This window comes from Dendrobates tinctorius, unplaced genomic scaffold (genome assembly GCF_039654945.1).
Source record: "Dendrobates tinctorius isolate UK_male_01 unplaced genomic scaffold, ASM3965494v1 ptg000011l, whole genome shotgun sequence".
Lineage (NCBI taxonomy): Eukaryota > Metazoa > Chordata > Amphibia > Anura > Dendrobatidae > Dendrobates > Dendrobates tinctorius.
In genome coordinates, this window is record NW_027361679.1 from 13,412,850 (window position 1) to 13,437,713 (window position 24,864).

Below are 24,864 nucleotides of genomic sequence, written 5' to 3' on the forward strand. Positions count from 1 at the left end.
GAATATACCCCCATATGCTGCCCCATAGAATATGCCTCCATATGCTGCCCCATAGAATATGCCTCCATATGCTGCCCCATAGAATATGCCTCCATATGCTGCCCCATAGAATATGCCCCATATACTGCCCCATAGAATATGCCCCCATATGCTGCCCCATAGAATATGCCCCCACATGCTTCCCCATAGAATATGCCCCCATATGCTGCCCCCATAAAATGCTCCATATAGTATGCCCCCATATGCTGCTGCTGCAAAAAAAATGCCATGCTCACATCTTACCTCTCCTGCTCAGGACCCAGCACCTGAGATATTCACCTGTCCCCCGATACATCGCTGCTCACCACTGTCTGCCACGTCGTCTGTCAGTGACGTTCAGGCAGCAGAGGGCATGGCACACACTAACCACGTCACCGCGCCCTCTGCTGGCTAAACGTCACAGACAGAGGACGCAGCAGAGAGCGGTGAGCAGCGATGGACCGGGGGACAGGTGAATATCGCCCTACTTACGCCCTTCTGGCGCCCTCTCTGCAGCCCCGTTTCTCCACGGTCTCCCTTCCTGCCTTCAGCGGTCATGTGATACCGCTCATTACACTCATCAATATGCACATATTCATAAGTTTAATGAGTGGTACCACGTGACCGCTGAAGACAGGAAGTGAGACCATGGAGAAGTGGGGTGGCTGCAGAAACCGCGTCGGGGGGTAAGTATGATCTGTGACACCCCCGCTCCCCCTCCCCCGCCGACCCCCAAGTATATGACTCGTGTATAAGCAAAAAGGGGGACTTTCAGCTCCAAAAAATGGGCTGAAAATCTTGGCTTATGCACGAGTATATACGGTATATGGGAGAACTAAGGCCATCATAGTATATATGTGGGAAACTGGGGCCATTATACTATATATAGGGGAAGAACTGGGGCCATCATGCTATATATAGGGGAACTGGGGCCATCATGCTATATATATATACTGTATATATATGAGGAGAAATACACATGGGACGCTTAGCACAAAATTTGCCCAAAATATGTGGGCCCATCCACCATGCTCAAGGTAATCTCATGGATCGAATGGGTCTCTGACTTTACTGCCCAGTGTGAACATTTACCTATGGCTAATCTCTGAATGTATGGGTGAATATACAGTACACACCTCTCTTGGTAAAGCATACATTTATGGGTTGGTCGGAACCTGATGTGATCAGATGCAATTAAAATCACCGCCATGGTGAATAGCGAAGTGCACCTATTCAGACTAGTTCTTGTTGTTCAGTCAGTTTTTCTGTAAGGCCGGGGTCATACTTGCGGGAAACTCGCACGAGTCTCGCGTCTCAATACCCGGCACTCGGGACCGGAGCACTCAGCTGCATAGAAATACATGCAGCCGCACACTCCGGTTCCTAGTGCCGATGGCAGTGACGGGTATTGAGACGCGAGACTCGTGCGAGTTTCTTGCAAGTGTGGTCATGGCAGGTATGCGGGATGCAGTGACGAGACGTGAGACGGATTGAACTTTAGGTAGTAACTTTTATAGATACATTAGATGCCGGTAGGGCTATCCTAAGCAACCAAACAAGATAACAGCAATTGTCCTCACAGGGACCAAATACAAGAAAACACTGATTATGAGAACACAACTACCCCGGCAAAGGCCGGTCACTATAGGGCCGCGGTATGGCCGACTAAGGGTCCTTAGTTACTATGTGTCACTTACAGTTGTGGCCAAAAGTATTGACACCCCTGCAATTCTGTCAGATAATACTCAGTTTCTTCATGAAAATGATTGCAAACAGAAATTCTTTGGTATTATTATCTTCATTTAATTTGTCTTAAATGAAAAAAACAAAAAAGAGAATGAAGCAAAAAGCAAAACATTGATCATTTCACACAAAACTCCAAAAATGGGCCAGACAAAAGTATTGGCACCCTCAGCCTAATACTTGGTTGCACAACCTTTAGCGAAAATAACTGCGACCAACCACTTCCGGTAACCATCAATGAGTTTCTTACAATGCTCTGCTGGAATTTTAGACCATTCTTCTTTGGCAAACTGCTCGAGGTCCCTGATATTTGAAGGGTGCCTTCTCCAAACTGCCATTTTTAGATCTCTCCACAGGTGTTCCATGGGATTCAGGTCTGGACTCATTGCTGGCCACCTTAGAAGTCTCCAGTGCTTTCTCTCAAACCATTTTCTAGTGCTTTTTGAAGTGTGTTTTGGGTCATTGTCCTGCTGGAAGACCCATGACCTCTGAGGGAGACCCAGCTTTCTCACACTGGGCCCTACATTATGCTGCAAAATTTATTGGTAGTCTTCAGACTTCATAATGCCATGCACACGGTCAAGCAGTCCAGTGCCAGAGGCAGCAAAGCAACCCCAAAACATCAGGGAACTGCCGCCTTGTTTGACTGTAGGGACTGTGTTCTTTTCTTTGAATGCCTCTTTTTTTCTCCTGCAAACTCTATGTTGATGCCTTTGCCCAAACAGCTCTACTTTTTCTACATTCTTCCAAAACGCTTTAGGCTTTTTCAGGTAAGTTTTGGCAAACTCCAGCCTGGCTTTTTTATGTCTCGGGGTAAGAAGTGGGGTCTTCCTGGGTCTCCTACCATACAGTCCCTTTTCAGTCAGGCGCCGACGGATAGTACGGGTTGACACTGTTGTACCCTCGGACTGCAGGGCAGCTTGAACTTGCTTGGATGTTAGTCAAGGTTCTTTATCCAACACCCGCCCAATCTTGTGTTGAAATCTCTTGTCAATTTTTCTTTTCCGTCCACATCTAGGGAGGTTAGCCACAGTGCCATGGGCTTTAAACTTCTTGATGACACTGCACACGGTAGACACAGGAACATTCAGGTCTTTGGAGATGGACTTGTAGCCTTTAGATTGCTCATGGTTCCTTACAATTTGGTTTCTCAAGTCCTCAGACAGTTCTTTGGTCTTCTTTCTTTTCTCCATGCTCAATGTGGTACACACAAGGACACAGGACAGAGGTTGAGTCAACTTTAATCCATGTCAACTGGCTGCAAGTGTGATTTAGTTATTGCCAACACCTGTTAGGTGCCACAGGTAAGTTACAGGTGTTGTTAATTACACAAATTAGAGAAGCATCACATGATTTTTCAAACAGTGCCAATACTTTTGTCCACCCTCTTTTTTATGTTTGGTGTGGAATTATATCCAATTTGGCTTTAGGACAATTCTTTTTGTGTTTTTTCATTTAAGACAAATTAAATGAAGATAATAATACCAAAGAATTTGTGTTTGCAATCATTTTCAGGAAGAAACTGATTATTATCTGACATAATTGCAGGGGTGTCAATACTTTTGGCCACAACTGTAGCTGTCCTGACATCCCACGGTGTACTGTTCGATGGTGCTTCGGCGTCGCAGCCACTGGACCCAGCCGCTGAGGATCTGGCAAAGTCTTCAGGCCCTAGAAGAGTCCTTTGGTGGAATGTCCCCCAGTGGAGGCAGCGGGATACCGCCTGGGAGTGGGAGAGTGGAGGCCACAGCCTCCGGACAGGGGCGGGCAGTGGCTGTGCTGAGTGGCAGTTGGTAGGCCACCAGCGCAGCCAGCGGCTGCACTAGGGGACCCGCAGAGGGCGACGGCCCAGCCCCTACCACGGACTGGAGCGGAGCGGTGGCAGCTGTGGGCGGCAATGGACAATCCGCAGCCGCAGACTGGAGTGGAGCGGCAACGGCTGCTGGCAGCAGCGGGCAGGCCGCAGCTGTGGCCTGGAGTGAGGCGGCAATGGACACGGGTGACTGCGGGCAGGCCACAGCTATGGGCTGGAGTGAGGAGGCAACAGCCGCGGGTGGCTGCAGGCAGGCCGCAACCGCGGGCTGGAGTGAAGCGGCGGACTTCTGTCAGTCGGCTCAGCGCCGTCTCCCTGCGGTCCACCGAGAGTCTCCCTCCTTTCGCTGTCCTCCTCTCTGGCTACTGCTGGAGACTCTGGCTCCCTGGCACCTGCACGGTCTCCTGCTCCTTCTCTACCGTTCTGCTGATTCACCCTGACTAGCGTCCTGCCCCCTTTTTATATAGGCTCCTCCCCCAACCATCCTGGAAGTCTCAGCGGTCCATCCCCTAACTCTGCTCCCCGGAAACAGACCCCCTAGGAACCTAGATGACGGTCCCCTAGGTTCCGGCCCGGACACTTGGCGGGGGCCCCTCCTCCTTATTTATATGCTAACCTTTCTGACTGAGAACTCCGCCCTTCATCATGCGGTGATTTTAATTACATCTGATCACATCAGGTTTCAACCAAGCCATAAATGTAGGCTTTACCAAGAGAGTTTATATTCACCCTTACATTCAGAGATTAGCCATAAGTAAGTGTTCACACGGGGCAGTTAGGTCAGGGACTCATCTGATTCATGAGATTACCTTGACGATGGTGGATGGGCTCACATTATTTGGCCAAAATTTGTAAAAGCATCTCATGTGTATTTTTCCTAAATTTCAAAAGCCATTTTGCAACCATTTTTTTTGTATTTTGATATATGTCGTTTTTTGGTATGCACCTATTCAGACTAGTTCTCGTTGTTTCAGTCAGTTGTTACTTATAGGGGGAGAACTGGGACCATCCTACTATATATATGGGGAGAACTAGGGCCATCATACTATATATGTAGTGAAAACTGGGGCCATATATAGGGGCAGTGGGGACAATGATACTCTATACAGGGGACAGTGGGGCCCATCATACTATATATAGGGGCAATGGGGACATCACATTGTATATTGGGGCTATGTAGCCATTTTACTATATGGGGAGCTATGAGGTCTTCAATGTTTAATAAAGGACTTTGAGGACCACCATATTGTGTATTGGGGGCTTTAAGACCATCATTCTGTGTATGCAGAGCTGTGTGGGCACTCAGAACATTGTTTGTTATAAATGGGGACAATAATAGTTTTGATAGGGGCACTCAAGTTCCAATATTTTTTTTTGGGTGGGGACATTGTTAACTTGAAATGGACACTCAAGGGCATTTGTTGCTGGAAGGGGGCACTTGGGATATTATATCTTTCAAAGGAGCATACAGGTCTTTGCACAGTAGGGACTTTAATACTTTCTATGGGACACTTTAATTTTTTGGGGAGGGAGTAATTATAGTAATGACACAGTTTCTTAAGTATTGGGGTCAGTATTCTATGCCTCAAGTGCATGCAGAGTGAAAATTTTTGTAGGTTGGGAATAGATGGAGACATCACTAGAAATGTGAGAAGTCAGATGTGTTTTTGTTGTAATCTGTGCAGACGAGTTGTGGCTGGAGAAGTGGTAATGGAGGTCTGGGCCAGATGGAAAAGATGGGAAAAGTGAACCACCCAAATCAGAAAGATCATGAGCTGTAAGTTAGTGTATATATATAACTGTACTGTACTCACGTGTATGTTCTGCGGGACTGGTATCTACCAATATACGGTTACAGTAAGGTGGTAATGTTGCTCTTTTTAGTAGTCTTTTTTTTCTTTTTTTCTTTAGTAACAGCTAAATTTGTTTCTGTCTTTAAGTAGTAGAAGGTAGTGTCATTGGTGTCTGTATAGTGTTTTGTTATGTAGAGGTAATGGTCATATTATGAATTTGCTGGTAGTGGTGATGGTGGTGGACATTGAGTAGTTTTATTGTTTTGGTCTTTTATAGTAGTAATTTTGATAATATTGGTCTTTGCATTGTATGTTTTTGGTTAGCAACAGTGGTATACTGTAATTATATATCTATAGATGTTCTTTTAAATTGCTATAGGGGGGTTAGATGGGGAGATATGCACTTTGAGGCTTGGACCCCCGAACTTCTAGAACCCTAGCAATGTCCCTGCTGTACTGTGTGTTTACTTGTCAGTGTTTCTAGAGATATATGTATATTTGTAAGTAAGCTCAGTTATGGTACCATAGCTAAGCAGTAAGCATGGCTCTGGTACTGTATTGATGTAGTAATCTAGATTCTTGTGGCATATGCATGCCGTAAGCTTGGTTCTGTTCCCGTATCTATGTAGTAGACATAGTAAGCTCCGTTCTGCTCCCCTAGCTGTAGTAAGCTCCCTTCTGCTCTCATATCTCTGTAGTAAGCTCAGTTCTGCTCTCATATCTCTGTAGTAAGCTCAGTTCTGCTCCTATATCTCTCTAGTAAGCTCGGTTCTGCTCCCATATCTCTGTAGTAAGCTCAGTTCTGCTCCCATATCTCTGTAGTAAGCTCGGTTCTACCTCCATATCTCTGTAGTAAGCTCGGTTCTGCTCGTATATCTCTCTAGTAAGGTCGGTTCTGCTCCCTTATCTATGTAGTAATCCATCCTTCTTGTGTCTATGTAGTCAGATTGCTTCTGTTACAGTATCTATGTAGGCAGTAAGCTTGGTTCTGCTCCCATATCTATGCAGCAAGCTCCGTTCTATTTATATATCTACTAGATGGTGGCCCGATTCTATCGCATCGGGTATTCTAGAGTCTCTGTTAAAATAAAAAATAGTTGTATTATATTCCTGCTACAGCCAGAGCTGCAGTCACTGTTCAGATCTTACCAAATGTGTTGTACTCAAGTTACACCCAGAGCTGCAGTCACTGTTCTGCTCTTACCTAATGTATTGTACTGCAGTCACACCCAGAGCTGCAGTCACTGTTCTGCTGTTACCTGGGTGTAACAGGAGTACATTAGATCTGCAGTCACTGTTCTGCTGTTACCTAAAGTATTGTACTCCAGTTACACCCAGAGCTGCTGTCACTGTTCTGCTGTTACCTAATGTATTGTACTTCAGTTACACCCAGAGCTGCTGTCATTGTTGTGCTGTTATCTAATGTATTGTACTCCAGTTACTCCCAGAGCTGCAGTCACTGTTCTACTTTTACCTAATGTATTGTAGTTCAGTTACACCCAGAGCTCATGTCACTGTTGTGCTCTTACCTAATGTATTGTACTCCAGTTACACCCAGATCTGCAGTCACTGTTCTGCTGTTACCTAATGTACTCCTGTTACACCAAGAGCTGCAGGCACTGTTCTGCTGTTACCTAATGTATTGTACTCCAGTTACACCCAGAGCTGCTGTCACTGTTCTGCTGTTACCTAATGTATTGTACTCCAGTTACTTCCAGAGCTGCAGTCACTGTTCTGCTTTTACCTAATGTATTGTAGTCCAGTTACACCCAGAGCTGCAGTCACCGTTCTGCTCTTACCTAGTGCATTATACTCCTGTTACAGCCAGAGCTGCAGTCACTGTTCAGATCTTACCAAATGTATTCTACTCCAGTTACACCCAGAGCTGCAGTCACTGTTCTCCTGTTACCTAATATATTGTACTCCTGAATATGTACAGGACTGTGCCTGTGTAGTGAGCGACGCAGCAGTGATGCCTTTAACGGCTGTAATGTGCCTGTACAATAAGCAATGCTGCCGTGTTGCCGACTAAGGAAATGTCGCTGATTGGTCTCGGCCTAACTGCCGCGACCAATCAGCGAGGCGGGATTTCCATTACAGACAGACAGACAGAATTAGACAATTATATAGTAGATGTACAAGCCTGTTATCTCTGCTGCTTTAGTGCAGCAGCCAAAGATAAGTTTGGCAAAGGTGGGTGATTGCAACTCGAGGGCCACTGCCTTGTGATTGCCCTTCAGGCTGAAAAGTGCCAGCCAGCCCCTGCTTATGACTTGTGTTTTGAAACTGTTAAACTATAAAGCGCTGCGGAATATGTTGGCTCTATATAAATAAGTATTATTATTATTATTATTATTATTATTATTATTATTATTATTGATGCTGCAGGTTGTTCAGCTTGAATAACTTTTATTTAGTAGAGGAAACTGGCATACAGAAAACTATATTTTTTACTTTGGAAAGCTAGAAGATGTATACTTGAATGTATACCTTCTTTATCCTTTCTTACCGGAGATTCACAGGTTCCTAATTTATGGTGTAATATAATTTAAGGAATGTCAGTTCTATTGCCATGAGCCTGTTAACTGCAGAAATTTGATGGACAACAAATCCAATTAGGAAGAATGAAATGCACATGCTTTGGTGGCAAGGAGAGTTATCATTATTGAGGTTGATGCTTTATATATACAATGGTCATGGAGATTGTAAAACATATTCACTGAGGCACAACTAAAACAGCACTATTGTTTCATACAATACTATATTTCCATCTGTACCTTTTCATTGACTTAGCAAGTACATAAATGAATAACTGAAGTCTTCTCTTTTGTGCAAACACTGGATTTGAAAAACTCTCTTTACCTTAGCCAAGATACAAGTATATGACACTGTCAGGTCTTCCATACAATAATAATGGCTATTAGCGATAATCAAATCTTTTGAAATTTAAATTTGCCAGGTTTGGCAATTATTTCCCCCAAAAATTGATTAGTGACTAGTGATGAGTACAGATGGGCAGACAACTGGATGTTCGGGTCTAGCAAGTTCAGCCAAATAGTTACAAAGAGTTTGGGTCTGGGTACCAGAACAGTACCCAGACCCGAACCTGAACCTGGACCCCATTCACTTGAATGGGGGACCCGAACATCCAGTGTTTGCCACACTTCCATGTGCATGACAGTGCGGCAAACACCGCTTCTGATCAGTGGTGAAATTATCCCCGCCGGTCAAAGAGCCGCAATTCCCATGCTGTCAAAAGACAGCGTGAGTGCTCAGCTGTGATCAGAGGTATAAAGTTTACCTCCGGTCACTGGTGTCAGCAGATGGGACTATAACTCCCATCATTCAACACCTGCTGTCGCTACTAACAGTGAGAGCAAGAGCGGCTGATGGGAGTATTCATTAGCTGGCTCCTGCACTGTAAATAAATAATTTTAAAAGAAATGTTGTGGGTTCCTCTGTATTTGTGATAACCAGCCAAGGCAAAACTCACAGCTGGGGGCTGCAACCCTCAGCTGTCAGCTTTAGCAAGGCTGATTATCAAGAATAGAGGGGTCCCCACGCTGTTTTTTAATTATTTAAATAAACAGTTTAAAAAAATGGTGTGGGGTCCTCTACATTTTTGACAACCAGCCTTGCTAAAGCAGCCAGCTGTGGGCTGGTGATCTCAGGCAGGTAAGGGGCCATGGCTATTGACCCCCCAGCCTAAAAATAGCAGCCCGCAGCTGCCCAGAAAAGGCACATCTATTAGATCTGCCAATACTGGTGCTTTGCTGGGCTCTTCCCACTTTCCCTGTAGCGGTGCAAGTGGGGTTCATATTTGTGAGGTTGATGTCACCTTTGTATTGTCAGGTGACATCATGCCCATGGGTTAGTAATGGAGAGGTGTCTGGAAGGACTGATCCTCCGAAATGCGCGTCGGGGTGGGTGTCTGGACACTAGGAAGTCCCCTGCTGCTGTCCCTCAGGTATATGCCACCTTACTTTCACTTTCATTATGATGCGTGCATCTGGCCACACAGGATTTTCTAACATGTGATGCTTGTGACTGTTACTGATTAAGTGGCTGTGTACTATATTACTTTCACTTTCATTTTGATGCTTGCATCTGGCCACATAGGATTTTTTAAATAAGTGATGCTTGTATTTGCTATTGATTAAGTGGCTGTGTATTATACTGACTATTTACCTGAGGACATGGTTTGTTCTACCATACCATGCTATATATTAGATCAGCTAGTCAGGCCTTTTTAGGTCCAGCACTCTTTTTTTTGTTATACTCATGCAGTTGTGGACGTGACACATTTCATTGCCCCCATTTATTCCCCTCACTTGCCATCTGTCTTTTTGAAGTGTATTAATTAATAAATATAAATTTTATTCAATCTTTTTTGGACCCTTTGTCGTGTTTTTGGAGCTTTTGCTCACGGTTTGTTTTGTATTTGCGATAGGTCCATATTCTTCCATGTTGTCAGTTGATACTATTATTGAGTGTTTTGATTCTGCATAACAAATATGCTGACAATTGTCAATAGCATCCTAATAAGTCCTCTATCAGAGGCCTGGGAGTTGAGGGTTCTGCGCAGGATCTTAGTTGTTCCCAGTAATGTGCATTTCTGAACAGAGAGCTCAGATGTTGCTCTTTGAGATCTATTGTAGCCATTCTTCCAACTTAGGGGGTCACTGCTCCAAGTTCTCCCATCAACACTGGAATCACTGTTGCCTTCACCTTCCACATCTTCTCTGGTTCTCCTTTGAGGCCTTGGTATTTCTCCAGCTTCTCATATTCCTTCTTTCTTGCTGTCACTTGTCACTGCCACATCTATTATCATTGCTGTCTTCTGATCCTTGTCTACTATGACAATGTCTGGTTGGTTAGCCAACACCTGCTAATCTGTCTGGATTTGAAGTCCCACAGGATTTTAGCCCTTTCATTCTGCACCACTTTTTCTGGGGTCTCCCACCTGTACTTAGGAAGACTTAGCCCATATGCTGTGCAGATGTTCCTGTATACAATTACCGCTACTTGGTTGTGGCGTTCGGTATACGCTGCTCCTGCTTGCATTTTGCGTCCTGACACTGTGTTGGACGGTTTTTGAGGTTTCTTTGCATAGTCTGCACCTTGGGTGCTTCTAAGGATCTGGTACTTAGAACTTGCTCTTGTGCTGCTATGATTAGTGCCTCTGTGCTGTCTCGGAGTCCAGCTTTCTCCAGCCAAGGAATTGCTCAAGGACATGCACACTTACAAAATAACATTTTTATTTCGGGAGCATAATTTCTACATGAGGCCTCATTTATTAGCAAGGTCAGTACATACTATCAGAATCTTAAGCAAATAAAGGTCTTAAACTCAGCTATGGGTTCCCCCAAAACACCGTACTTCTCTATAAAAAGGCATCTAGTGTATTTAATAGGCAATGCTTTGCCATGCCTGGTTCTCAATACATTGTGCCACACACTAAAAATGGAGTAAGTACCTAAAACATATTCCCTTTATGTTCCCTATATCCCCTTTTCCACATGTGTCCATTGAAGATTGTGCCTTCCTCATCTGTCCACCAAAGCTATCTAATTACGTACAAAAAGTAGAACAGAATACTAGGACCCTGACTATCCATATTTTATGGTGGCCCTGCCTTCCAATGTCCCCTATTTTGGGATCCATTCTTAGCTCTGGTTAAATGGAAATCTATCTTATTTGCAAAAATTGCATCAAAATGTATAGTGTACATGAAAATGCATATTGTGAGCAGTAAAACCTTACCACTGTATGTATATTAGTCTTCTTTTTTCAGAGGGTCAAAGAGGTGACAGAAAAATTTGAGACATTTTACAATATATTTTCACATTGCTTTTATGTTTGCCCAGGAATAAAGCCACTTTTTTAAAATTTCACAATAAGTTAACAGGAAAATGGCTGTTTACTGGAACGCCACCCAAATGCATAACACACCAGTTTATTTAATATTAGCCTATTAGGTGACATTTTTTGAGTGGCGTTTAGAAAATCACTTCTGTCATTTATTATAATTACTTTTACCTGCATCATTGTTGAATATTGCCAAATCATTCTGTTCCAGCAAAACAGAAGAATGACAGTTGGTAAAGGACAATAAGCATAAATCAATACCCAAGGTATTATGGACCCTTTCCTGACAGCTTGTTTTCCAGCAAATAATATCAGACATATTTCTTCAATTTTTGCTGACTCAGTGCTCTGCTGCTGTCTTCAGTGTAAATGGAAATAGCAAGTGATCGGACATGCATCTTATAATCCAATGCAAGTACTGTAATATTTTCAGAGAGGTTATCCACACCAGGATATACCCTCCTGTATTAACTTGAGAACAACGTCCAATGCATGGCCATATTTTTCTTGTACGATCACTGGATTGTGCTGGTTTTGAGCATCTCAAACTGGTTATGATATGTGCCCCCCATTCCTTTAGTTTGTGTAAATTTGTATATTACAGGCTTACATAACACACGGCACACCAAAGGATTTGTTGCGGGCCACGGAGCTGTCCAGGAGGCTCGGCTCCCATCTTCTCAAGTTTAAATGAATATGTTTAAACATTATGGCTTCAGGAAGAGGGCATAAGAGCACCTGTCAGCCCCTACCTTGACGGACAGCAGCTTGATGAGGTCAGCACACTGCTGATGTCACTACACTGCTGCCGGTGCAGCAAAGGCAACAGAAACATTGAGCACTGGTAAGCGTTCCATGGACGAGCTGAAGATTATATGTCATGTTATTTTAGGTGAGGGGACCGGGAGGAATAGTGTTACAGCAAGGAGACACACTGCAAAGAGACATAATGTGGCAATGGGGAACATTATGGACAAGTTGGGACATTATGGGGCAATTTGCAACATTATTGGACAATGGAGGACATTATGGGTCAATTAGAGAATTGTGAAAGGGGGCATAGTATAGCGAGGGGCAGTGGAGTGGGAGAGACTTTATGCAAAGAGGCTGTGTGGGGAGATATTGAAAGGGCAGTATGGGGGGAACATTATGGCAGGGGCAGTGTGGTGGATATTATATGTTGATCTAATATGAAGAGGAGAAGTGTAGGGGGATTTTATAAAAAGAGGCAGTGTATTATAAAGTGGTGCAGTGTGGGGGATATTATGGTGAAAGACAGTGTTGGGAGGGGAATTTTGTGCAGGAAGCACACTAAGAGGCAATTATTTATTCAGGGACACACATTCAAATTCAACGAAGCTTTATTGGCAGAACTAAACAAACATTAGTTTTGCCAAAGCACGTGTACAGTAGGGTATAGGGATAGGGACTGTCAGGATGATGGGTAGGGACTGTAGAAGCAATGGATGGGGAACATTCAGGGTAGGAGCAGTAAAATGATACATTTATTTTTAAGGGCACTGTGTCGGGAAGCACTGCTGAAGTTGGAGAAATCTGTGGTACATTGAGACAAAAGGGAAGGGAACAAATACAATCAGAGAAGGTATCACCTATCAGGTAACTGGATTTAATTGTCTATTTGTTATACTGACTATGTCTCATCAGTAGAGATGAGCGACTTTGCCTTTTTTCTGGTCGAGTCGGGTTTCATGAAACCCGACTTTCGCAAAAGTCGGGTCGAACGAAATCGGCCGACTATCGTGAAAAGTCGAAGGCCGACTGAAACACGAAACCCAATGCAAGTCAATGGGGAAGCAAAGTTGGCAGGGAGTGGAGGACAGGAAACACACCTACAGTGCCCTTTTGAATGCCAAAAACATCAGTTCTGATTACTGAAGCTTTTCAACCTTAATTTACTTCATAATACTAGTTACGCACTGAAAAATTGGGGTCATTTGGCTAAATTTGTGGGGGGGTAGGGCTGGCTCCAGGTTTTCATGTGCCATGGGCCAAAGAGCGCCCCTTTAACACATACCACAACTTATGATGCTCCGTTACCGCAGAGAAATAGCAGCATAGTACAATGAAAAATACTTCACTTTTTACATCTCATGACTGATATCCATTTTTAATAGCTCAAAAAACGGACAGTATATTACTCCATACAGTATTATGGCCACCGCATAGTGCGCTATACAGAGTAATGAGGCCCATATATTTCTCCATACAGAATCATTGGTCCCATATAATGTTTAAAACAGTATATGATGAGCTCCACATAATCTTAGAAAAAACCTCGGCACACAGTATAATATTAATCTATTATTTATTCATCCAAAAAGGCATGATATGATGTTATGAGACCAATATTATAAGACAGAAAACAACAAAACAGCCAATGTAAGCTTCCTTTACAGAAATTGGTATCATATAGAAGTCTCATACACTTATAAATCAAAAAAAGGAAAAAAGAAAATATGGAAATATATATATATATATATATATATATATATATATATATACACATTATCTGATCCTATGATAACCTTTATTGCATTCTGTTTATTTTATTCAGTAGAAAATAAGCACAGATGGAAAAAATTAATTCCATAAAGGAAAAAATTAATTAATATTAATTATCCTTGGCAGTATTCAATTATATATCACATATAAATCCAACAAAAAGATACCACAGAAATATACATGAAAAAGGTCCCAATACCTGTATAGAGAATGGTCCACATATATTGCCATTTGGATTACCATGAACTCAATCCATATAGGAAATGTGTGAAAAAACTTCCTATGAAGAAAAGACACCATATATAAATATCCCCAAAAAACATGTGTAAATCATATCCAGTGAAGGGTTAAAACCCGTTATAGCCTACCACCAAAAGTGACCGTCAGAGAGGCGCACATGCGGATTCCAGGGAGAGTTGTGGTAACCACTGTGAAAGGGAGCGTTCCTTATATAGCATGGAGGAGGAACACTTCCGGGTCTATGTCAGTGTCCCGGGCGGTGTAGCGCGCATGCGCCAACAAAGTCTGACGGAAAAAGCCGAGTCACCTCGCAATGAATAAGCGATGAATGCCCGAAGGTAAACGGAAAGTCCCGAAACTGAAGAGCCACTGCCGATATCCGAAAGGATGAAGTGCGCAATCAAATAACGCTGTGAAAATCATGTGATTGGTTTATCACGGGTGGTGTCAGGATATAACTAAAAAGAAAAATAAAGAAACATTTTTTTTAATTAAAAATAACATATAAGTCTCAACACCAATAGTTCTGATAAAGGTAAGAGTACAGAATTAATAAAACTAATCCAAAATGAACAGTATCAAATCATATCAATATCATATGATACAGGTATAATATTCACTTTGACAAGAAAAACACTGTATGTTAGTGTTGGCAGAGTACAATAATAATAAAGTTTAAACGTGGGTATGATTATTACATGGCCCTAAAATATACAGGGGACAATAATCCTTACATATATACAAAACAAGAGGAAAGAAAAGGGGAGAGGAAGGGAAGAGAAGGAAAAAGGACAACCAGGTCTTATAAATCCAACCAAGATATATTCTATAAAATATTTCATATTCTCTACTAAATCCCAATAATGCTAGGATCTGTAGTATATGTGACAAATCTAGCTCAGTAAATTACTTCATATTCTCTATTAAGTCCCAATGGAGTTATGGTCTGTAATGTATGTATCCAATATGACTCTTGCTCTTTCAATTTTTTAACCCTATCACCCCCTCTCCTTGCTCCACATAATGCTACAGTATATGTTGGTCCCCATGGATTAAGCTCCACTGTTTTATGGGCCCAAATAATGCTCCATACATAATGGGTCCCATTTCTAATGCTCTAGTGTATAATGTGCCCTGTAAATGCTGCTCCAGTGTCTGATGTCCACCTTTGGAATGCTCCAGTGTATGGTGGGCCCCATATATCATTCTCCAGAGTATAGTGCTCCCCAAAAATTGCTGTCCCAACATTGAAAAAAATTAAATAAGTCTCCTCGCTATGGAATCCCTATACTAGTCTGGACTCCTCGTCGTCCCCATTGTCCATCTCACTGCACTTGGCTGTTTAGGCAGAGGGCGTACAGATGTGATGACTTAGCTAGTATTTCTGTTTTTGCCTCCTACGGTGACTCATTCATAACACGAGCTCCTGTAAGGCATATTGTGCCAATTCAGGCGAGGTGTCCAGTTTAGCTGCCCAATAGTCAAATGGGAATGATCTATGAGGGAGAACATCGATATGGGAGGATAAGTAGTTTGTAACCATAGTTGACAAGTGCTGTCTCCTGTCACTTTCAATTGATGCAGTATTACCAGTCGTGTGAGCGGGACTTGAAAAATCATTCCACAACATGGTCATGAAACCCCTGTCTCCAACGCCACTTCGGCTGTGTGCACCACCAACACCTCTGCCAAGCTGCCCCCGGCCCGTACGGCTCATGTGACAACCATCACCACTGCTGTGTGCTGGGAATGCCTCAACCAACCGGTTAACCAGAGTTGCTTGTTTGTTAGCCAATATTAGGTCAAGGTTCTCCTGTGGCATGATGTTTTGGAATTTGCCTTTAAAGCGTGGATCCAGGATGCTGGCCAACCAGTAGTCATCATCGTTCATCATTTTGGCAATGCGGGGGTCCCTTTTTAGGATCTGCAAGGAATAATCTGACATGTGGGCCAATGTCCCGGTGTCAATGATGCACTGCGAGTGCTGGGTGGAGGAGCACTTTCAGGCAAATCCACATCCCTCCAGTCACTCACAAACCCAGTACCAGACCTTGCCACGCCAACATTTTCTCTTGCCCCACGAGAACCATCCTCCTCTTCTTCCTCCACCTCGTCCACGACAGTTCCCTGAACAGACAATGGCTGACTGTCATCAAGGCTTCCCTCCTCCTCTTCCTCATCATCCTCGGCTGCAGACACCTGCTCCTTGATGTGCGTCAAAGTTTGCATGAGCAGACGCATAAGTGGGATGCTCATGCTTATGATGGCGTCGTCTGCACTTACCAGCCATGTGCATTCCTCAAAACATTGAAGGAATTTACAGAGGTCTTTCAGCTTCGACCACTGCACACTGGTCAACTCCATGTCTGCCCTCAAAGTGCCTGCCCGTGTATCCTCCCACAAATGCATTACGGCCTGCCTCTGTTTGCACAGCCACTCAACCATGTGCAGGGTGGAGTTCCACCTTGTTGCAAAGTCGATAATTAGGCGGTGCTTGGGAAGGTGGAGCAATCGCTGCAGCTTCTGCATACGACTGGAGTGTTCCGGCGACCGGCGGATGTGCGAGCACAGTCTTCGAACCTTATGGAGCAGGCCTGTTAACTCCGGATAATTAGTGAGGAAGAACTGCACCACCAGGTTCAAGGTGTGAGCCAAGCAAGGTATGTGTCTGAGTTTTGAAAGGGCTATGGCTGCCACAAAATTCCGGCCGTTATCACTAACTACCTTGCCTGCCTCAAGATGTAGACTGCTCAGCCATGACTCAGTTTGTCGCTGAAAGTAGTCGGCCAGTACCTCTGCCGTGTGTCTGTCGCCCAAACACATCATGTGCAACACAGCCTGCTGAAGCTTTCCACTAGCTGATCGATAGTGGGACACATCGTGTGCACCACTGTCAGCTGCGGATGCAGTGCTCGTGTGACTGCGCTCTGTGGACGAGCTTTCGCTTCTGGAGGAGGAGGAGGAGGATGGTTGAACGCCTACAGCCAACTGTTTCCTATACTGTGGGCTAGGCAGCATTGTGCCATCACAGCTGTCCCCTGTGGACCCTGCATCCACCACATTAACCCAGTGCACAGTGATGGACACGTAACGGCCCTGGCCATGCCTACTGGACCATGCATCAGTAGTGAGGTGCACCTTTCCACTCACTGATTGCTTGAGTGCATGGACAATGCGGTCTTTCACATGAAGGTGGAGTGCTGGGATGGCTTTGCGAGAAAAGAAGTGGTGACTGAGTAGGTCATAGCGTGGTACTGCGTAGGCCAGGAGTTCGCGGAAAGCTGCGTTTTCAACCAACTGATAGGGCATCATCTCGAACGAGATTAGTTTGGCAATGTGGGCATTCAAACCCAGTGTACACGGATGAGTGGATGAGTACTTTCTTGTCCTACTCATAGTCTCTGGTAGGGTGAGCTGGACTTGAGTGCTGCATATGGTGGAACTAGCGGTGGACATGGCGGACTGAGAGAGGGTTGATGATGGTGATGGAGTTGGTGTTCTTTCTGATGGCTTAGATTCAGTCTTTCATTGCAATAACAGTGTGATTCCCTGACTGATTTGCCCTTGCGACGACAACTCAACATTTGCTGCTGGTGGTGTGCTAACCAGTGGACTTACAGTGGGGGAAACAATGTAGCGTTGCTGACTACCTTCTTTGGGAGCAGTAGCACATGTGGTACGTGAGTTTTGGTAGTCTGTCCATGCTTGCAAGTGCATGGTGGTTAAATGTCTTAGCATGCAACTGGTATTCAAATTTCCCAGATTTTTCCCTTGGCTAAAGGTCTTTGCGCACTTCTTACAGATAACCTTTGCATGATCATTAGGATTTTGTTCAAAAAAGTGCCACACTGCATTCTTCCTACTATGGAAGACATTTTGAGGCTTTGCACGCTGTGCTATTTTGACCGTCTGGCCAAGCTGTCCTGCAACTCTTTTGGTTTTTGTAACCCGTTTTTGGACTTCTCCGGGCCTGCCAGATAACAGCTGTTGCGATGTCGATGCCCGCTGCGGATGCTCCTCCTCCTCTTCTGAGCTTTTGGCAGCGGCACCCTCTACCCCCAATGGATGCCAATCTGGGTCAACAACTGGGTCATCCATCACCTCCTCGTCAATGTCATGTGCACCTTCCTCTGTGTCACCGTGTATGGTGGTATAGTATGCAGGAAGGGGCACCTGAGTTTCATCTGGGTCAGATTCTGGCTGAGTACACTGCGAGGACAATGTAGTGCTCTGAGTGAATGTACCAGCAGAATCATCTATCTGTGGCTGTGCATCAGTACACTCCATGTCAGATTCATCTTTGCCTGGGTAATTCACGATTTGACTTGGATAACCCAGGCATGGTATGTGAAAACAACTCCATGGAGTAATCCGTAGTGTGGCCTGCTGCATCCTTCAATTTTGGTTGGGGTGAAGGACACAAGGAAAGGTATGGTTCATGAACATGAGCCTCCAATGATGACTCAGTGCTTTTATTTTTTAAAACTTCAGAAGAGGAGGTGATAGAGCTGGAGGCTGAGTCAGCAATGTAAGCCAAAACTTGTTCTTGAAGCTCAGGCTTTAAAAGCGGTTTACCTATTCCCAGAAAAGGGAGCGTTCGAGGCCTTGTGGAGGCAGACGATGACGCAGGCTCAACACCTCCTGCATTAGGTGCTATTTTGCTTTTGCCACTACCAGCAGATCCACCACCAACACCATCATTACCAGCTGCCTACCCCCGCCCACTTCCACGGACTCTTCCACCATACTTCCTCATTTTTGGGAAAAATGAACCCAAAAAACCAACTATATGGTACTGTAAAACAAGGTACAAGGTGTATATAGTAGTGGGGAGAATTGGAATCTCTGTAGACTCCAGGACACAGTTGGATTCTGTCAGGCCCTGTTTATTTTACACCGCAATGTGACAGGCAGATTCTAGATGGTATAAGAAAGGTGGTAGAGGACTGTGGAGAATTGGAATCTCTCTACACTTCAGGACACAGTTGGATTCTGTCAGGCCCTGTGTCTATAACACCACAATGTGACCGGAAGAAATTGCCTAGTGCATGACAAACTACAAGGTGTATATAGAATTGTGCAGAATTGGAATCTCCCTAGAGTGTAGGTCTGTAAGAACGGACAAACTCCTCGACTTTTCCTTACAGTCACACACGTAGATAGCTTCAATTTGGCCATGATAACAGCCGTTACACGTACTGAGAGAGGAGCGTGCATGTGCACCGCTGTACTGTGTATTTAAAATTGTCAAGCTCCATGTTTTTGTATACGGACTGACACACGCTGTCTCTCTCTAGTTTTGAATGAAATCAAACAGCAAATATATTAAACTGTTTGAAAAATGGACAAAACTATAAGGTGTAGGTCTGTAAGAATGGACAAACTCCTCGACTTTTCCTTACAGAGTCACACACGTAGATAGCTTCAATTTGGCAGTGATAACAGCCGTTACACGGTACTGAGAGAGGAGCGTGCACGTACACCGCTGTACAGTGTATGTGAAATTGTCAAGCTCCGTGTTTTTGTATACGGACTGACACACGCTGTCTCTCTCTAGTTTTGAATGTAATCAAACAGCAAATATACTAAACTGTTTGAAAAACGGACAAAACTATAAGGTGTAGGTCTGTAAGAATGGACAAACTCCTCGACTTTTCCTTACAGAGTCACACACGCACAGTAGATAGCTTCAATTTGGCTGTGATAACAGCCGTTACACGATACTGAGAGAGGAGCGTGCACGTACACCGCTGTATGGTGTATGTAAAATTGTCAAGCTCCGTATTTTTGTATATGGACTGACACACACTATCTCTCTCTAGTTTTGAATGTAATCAAACAGCAAATATACTAAACTGTTTAAAAAACGGACAAAACTATAAGGTGTAGGCCTGTAAGAACAGACAAACTCCTCGACTTTTCCTTACAGAGTCACACACGTAGATAGCTTCAATTTGGCCATGTAACAGCCGTTACATGGTACTGAGAGAGGAGCGTGCATGTACACCACTGTACGGTGTATGTAAAATTGTCATGCTCCGTGTTTTTGTATACGGACTGACACACGCTGTCTCTCTCTAGTTTTGAATGTATCAAACAGCAAATATACTAAACTGTTTGAAAAACGGACAAAACTATAAGGTCTAGGTCTGTAAGAATGGACAAACTCCTCAACTTTTCCTTACAGTCACACACGCACAGTAGATAGCTTCAATTTGGCCGTGATAAAAGCAGTTTGAACACCAGTGTGCACACAGCAATGCAGCTAGCCTTAAAAGGCAGGCTAATCACCACCAGCGCTGCTGCACAAAAGCAAAAATCTTCACCTTTCACTGCACAGTAACTACAGTGAAAAGCGCTAGCAGCAGAGCAGTTTTTTTTTCTTTTTGCCTTCCTAACGCTCTCCCTACAGAATCAGCAGCTGCAGCAGCTCTCCCTATTCTGAGATCAGCAAGAGTAGCATGGCGGTCGGCATCCCCGCCCTTTTATACCCCCTGTGATGCCACACAAAGCATGCCAATCACTTGGCATGCCCTTCTCCAAGATGGTGGTGACCGCTGCCTATGTCATCACGTTGCCCACAGTGTCCGTTCTTCCTGATTGGCTGAAAAAGGGCGCTAAAGCATCTTTTGAAACGAGACTTTGGCGCTAAAGTCGCCGACCTCACGCTAAGGTCGGGTTTCGTTTCATGAAACCCGACTTTGGCGAAAGTCGGCGACTTTTGAATTTTTTTGACCCGTTTCGCTCAACTCTAGTAATGAGCATTCTTAACCCTCAGGAGTTTCACAGAATTGTATTCCATTGGGCTGAGTCAATGGAGAATTACCATTTTTTCCATTAAGATTTTACATTGGCCTTAAGTTTTCAATTTTCAAAATAATAGGAGAAAATAGACCACAAAATATGTCACAGCTTTTCCTGAGTAGGTCAGTTTCGCAATTGTGGTTGAAAACTACTTTTGAGGCACAGTGCAAAACTTTGAAGCCATATTGTATTGCGCATTTTGCTGGAATGGTTTGAGGGTGCCATATTACTTTGACAGAGCCCCTGAGGTGCCAAAACAGCATAACCCCCTAAAAAGTGACCGAAGCTTGCAAACTACACCTTTCAATGAATAAATCTGTGGGTGCAGTGATCAAATTGACGCCACATGTGTGTCACAGAATTCCATTAGATTGGAAGCAGTAATGAATGTTGCTGAGTGAAAATTAAAAAGCTGCCATTGTAATGCCCGTACATTATAGTGTCCATATATTGTGCCCAGCTCTTGCTTCTGGAAACATGAACACCATAAATTAAGGGGGCTCTCATCGCTACAGAAATGACAAACTTGGAAGCTAACTGCAGTTTAGGCACACTGTGGAGCTTAGTAGGATGAGGGGAATGTAGATTTGGGAGCGTAGAATTTGATGGATTTCTTTTGGGGGTGAGGAACCATAGTGCTTTTCCAGAGCCTTTGTGCTACCAGTAACGTGGTAATCCCATATATGTCCATTGACAGATGACAGATCTGATTAATGACTTTTTTTTGCGTGGATTGAGTTGATACTTTTGTTGGCAACATTTTGGATAACATTTTGGATCATATTTATCCTGCTCTTTATTCTGAGCACTTACCTTGGGGTATCAGTCTAAATCTCATGATTCAGATGAAACCTCTAAGGGATCCATTCACTATAATGAGGCAGCAGAGTTACTCTGTACTCCATCTGGCCTCTTTTCAGCGGTGTCCTTCTTTTCAGAGGAGCACAAAACTGTGGGCATTTATGCACGCTTATAAAAACGGACACCGCCGGATCATAGACGAGACAGCACCCACAGTGTCTGTCTCATTAAAGAGAATTTTCCACAGGAGGTTCCGTGTGAATCACTTATTTCCAGAGATTTACACAGAAACCTCGGAGTAAGCACTCAGCACAGAGTGCAGGATAAATGTGCGCCGAGCCTTACTGTGATCTATGTGAGGCAGAATGAAAAACTCAACAGCAGGTGAAGAATTGGTTATATTTATATTTTATGTAGTTTATTGTGTAGAATAAGTGATTAAACGACTTTATTCTTTGGGTCGGTGCGATTACATGGATACCAGATTTATACTTTTTTATGTTTTGCTTCTATCACACACTAAAAAACATTTTTTTTTGCTAAACAAAGTTTTTGCATTGCCATATTTTAAGATCTGTAATTTTTCCATATTTGTGCCAAGAGTCGTCTGAGGGCTTGTTTCTTGCGGGGTGAATTGGTGTTTTTAGTGGCACCATTTTCAGCCACATAACATTTTCTGATCACTTTCTAATTCAATTTTAGGGTGGCAGAATAAACAAAAAACAGCAATTTAGGAATGTTTTCTTTTTGTTGACAACTTTATTCTTCAGATTAGTACGATTACAGCAATACCACATTTATATAATTTTTCTTAATCTTTTGGGGCTTTTACAGAATAAAAACTATTCTATAGAAAAAAAGAATTATTTTTGCATTGTTCTATTCTGAGAGCTATAGCTTTTTTATTTTTTTTTTGCAGATGGCGCTATATGGCAGCTTGTTTTTTGCGGGACAAGATGACGTTTTCACTTTTTGTTCAGTGGTATGCTGAAAAACCATACTTTTTCGCCACTTTCTTTTTTTACGGTGAACATGGAAGGGTTACCTAGTGGGACAGTTTTATAAGACATTGGTCAGGTGGTTGTTCCAGCCACAGCAATACCCAATATGTGTACTTTACTTATTTTTTGTTTTTACATAAATATATGTACCATATATACTCGAGTAAAACTGTGTATGCTTATTGATTCGAGTATAATCCAGGTATGTATTGTCTCCTCAGCCCTGTCTGGCTCCCCCTGTCCTGTCCTACTCTGGGTGGCTCCCCCTGTCCTGTCCTGCTCTGGGTGGCTCCCCTGTCCTGTCCTGCATTCTGTGGCTCCCCCGTTCCTGTCCTGCTCTCTGTGGCTCCCCTTGTCCTGTCCTGCTCTGGGTGGCTCCCACTGTCCTGGCCTGCTCTGGGTGGCTCCCCCTGTTCTGTCCTGCTCTGAGTGGCTCCCCCTGTACTGTCTTGCTCTTAGTGGCTCCCCCTGTCCTATCCTGCTCTGTGTTGCTCCCCCTGTCCTGTCCTGCTTTGTGTGGCTCCCCCTGTCCTGTCCTGCTCTGTGTGGCTCCCCCTGTCCTGTCCTGCTCTGTGTGGCTCCACCTGTCCTGCTCTGTGTGGCTCCCCCTGTTGTATTCATGGCTCCCCCGGTCCCCTCCTTGTTTGCATGGCTCCCCCCATCCCATTTTATATGCATGGCTCTGGGTGGCTCCCCCCGTTCTGTCCTGCTATGAGTGGCTCCCCCTGTCCTGTCTTGCTCTGAGTGGCTCCCCCTGTCCTATCCTGCTCTGTGTTGCTCCCCCTGTCCTGTCCTGCTTTGTGTGGCTCCCCCTGTTCTGTCCTGCTCTGTGTGACTCCCCCTTTCCTATCCTGCTCTGTGTTGCTCCCCCTGTCCTGTCCTGCTTTGTGTGGCTCCCCCTGTCCTGTCCTGCTCTGTGTGGCTCCCCCTGTCCTGTCCTGCTCTGTGTGGCTCCACCTGTCCTGCTCTGTGTGGCTCCCCCTGTTGTATTCATGGCTCCCCTGGTCCCCTCCTTGTTTGCATGGCTCCCCCCATCCCATCTTATATGCATGGCTCGGCTCCCCCATTCCATCCTTGTATGCATGGCTCGATGTGCATATTCATTACCTTAATGAGCGGTACCATGTGACCGCTCAGCACAGGGGAAGAGCTGCTGCACCAGGGCTACGGAGATGCAGGGACGTTCAGCGATGGCGCGAGGAGGGTGAGTATGATGTCACAGCCACCGGCTTCTGCTGCTGCTCCGCCTCTCCCCCTCCCCCGCTGGCTTTCTGACAATGACTTGTGTATAAGCTGAGGGGGGTGTTTCAGCTCAAAAAATGTGCTGAAAATCTCAGCTTATACACGAGTATATGCCATATTTATTGGATTCATATTTTTTCATTTTTTGCTCTTTATCTTGTGATTTTTTATATATATTTTTACAATTTTTGTAAACTTTTTTTTACTTTTCTTCCTTGTCCCAGTATGGGACATGAGCTGATCTAATACTCTGCAATGGTTTTGCATTGCAAGGCATTAGATCAGTGAATCAGATACAAGTAAGAGGCATGTCAGCTCCTGTTATGAGAAGGAGATTACAGGCCACCTTACTTGGATTACCCCACTCCAATCTTTTGGCCCGGGGTCACTATAGAGACCATCGTCACAACGTGATGGCAGTATTGTGACAATCTTAGCAGAGAGGGAGATCCCTCCATCAGTTATGCTGATCGATGTTGCTGTCACTATTGTTGACAGTGGCATCAGAGGGGTTAAACGTCTCTGATCAGCGCTAGAACCGATCATGGGCATTGCTGCAGGGTGTCAGCTCTCATATAGGTCTGACACCCAATTCTGATCACGCTGGCATTTGGCGTGAGTACACCGATCGTCATGCCGCACATCCATGGCAGTTGGCAGGAATGCACCTCCTGCAGCACCGTACATGTATGGCAGATATTGTGAAGCGGTTAAATCTGCTATATGATTCTTGAGATATGGGTCTTTTTATTTAGTACTTCTCTCTAAGGTCTTTCAAACAGTGTGTGGCTCTCTGAGCCGAAATACATTTCACTGACTGTGAATGCGAGAATGCACATTCAGCTGAAAATGGCACTGTCATAAGATTCTGGTGAGAGGAATATGTTTTTGAAGATTCCTGAAATCCCATAAGCCATTTCCTTTGTGTCCTGACATTATAGAATAATGAGGATTTCCCTATAAGATAGGCAGCCAGTCCTGCCAAAATCTGTGTTTTGTTCTCTTTGAAATAATTTGT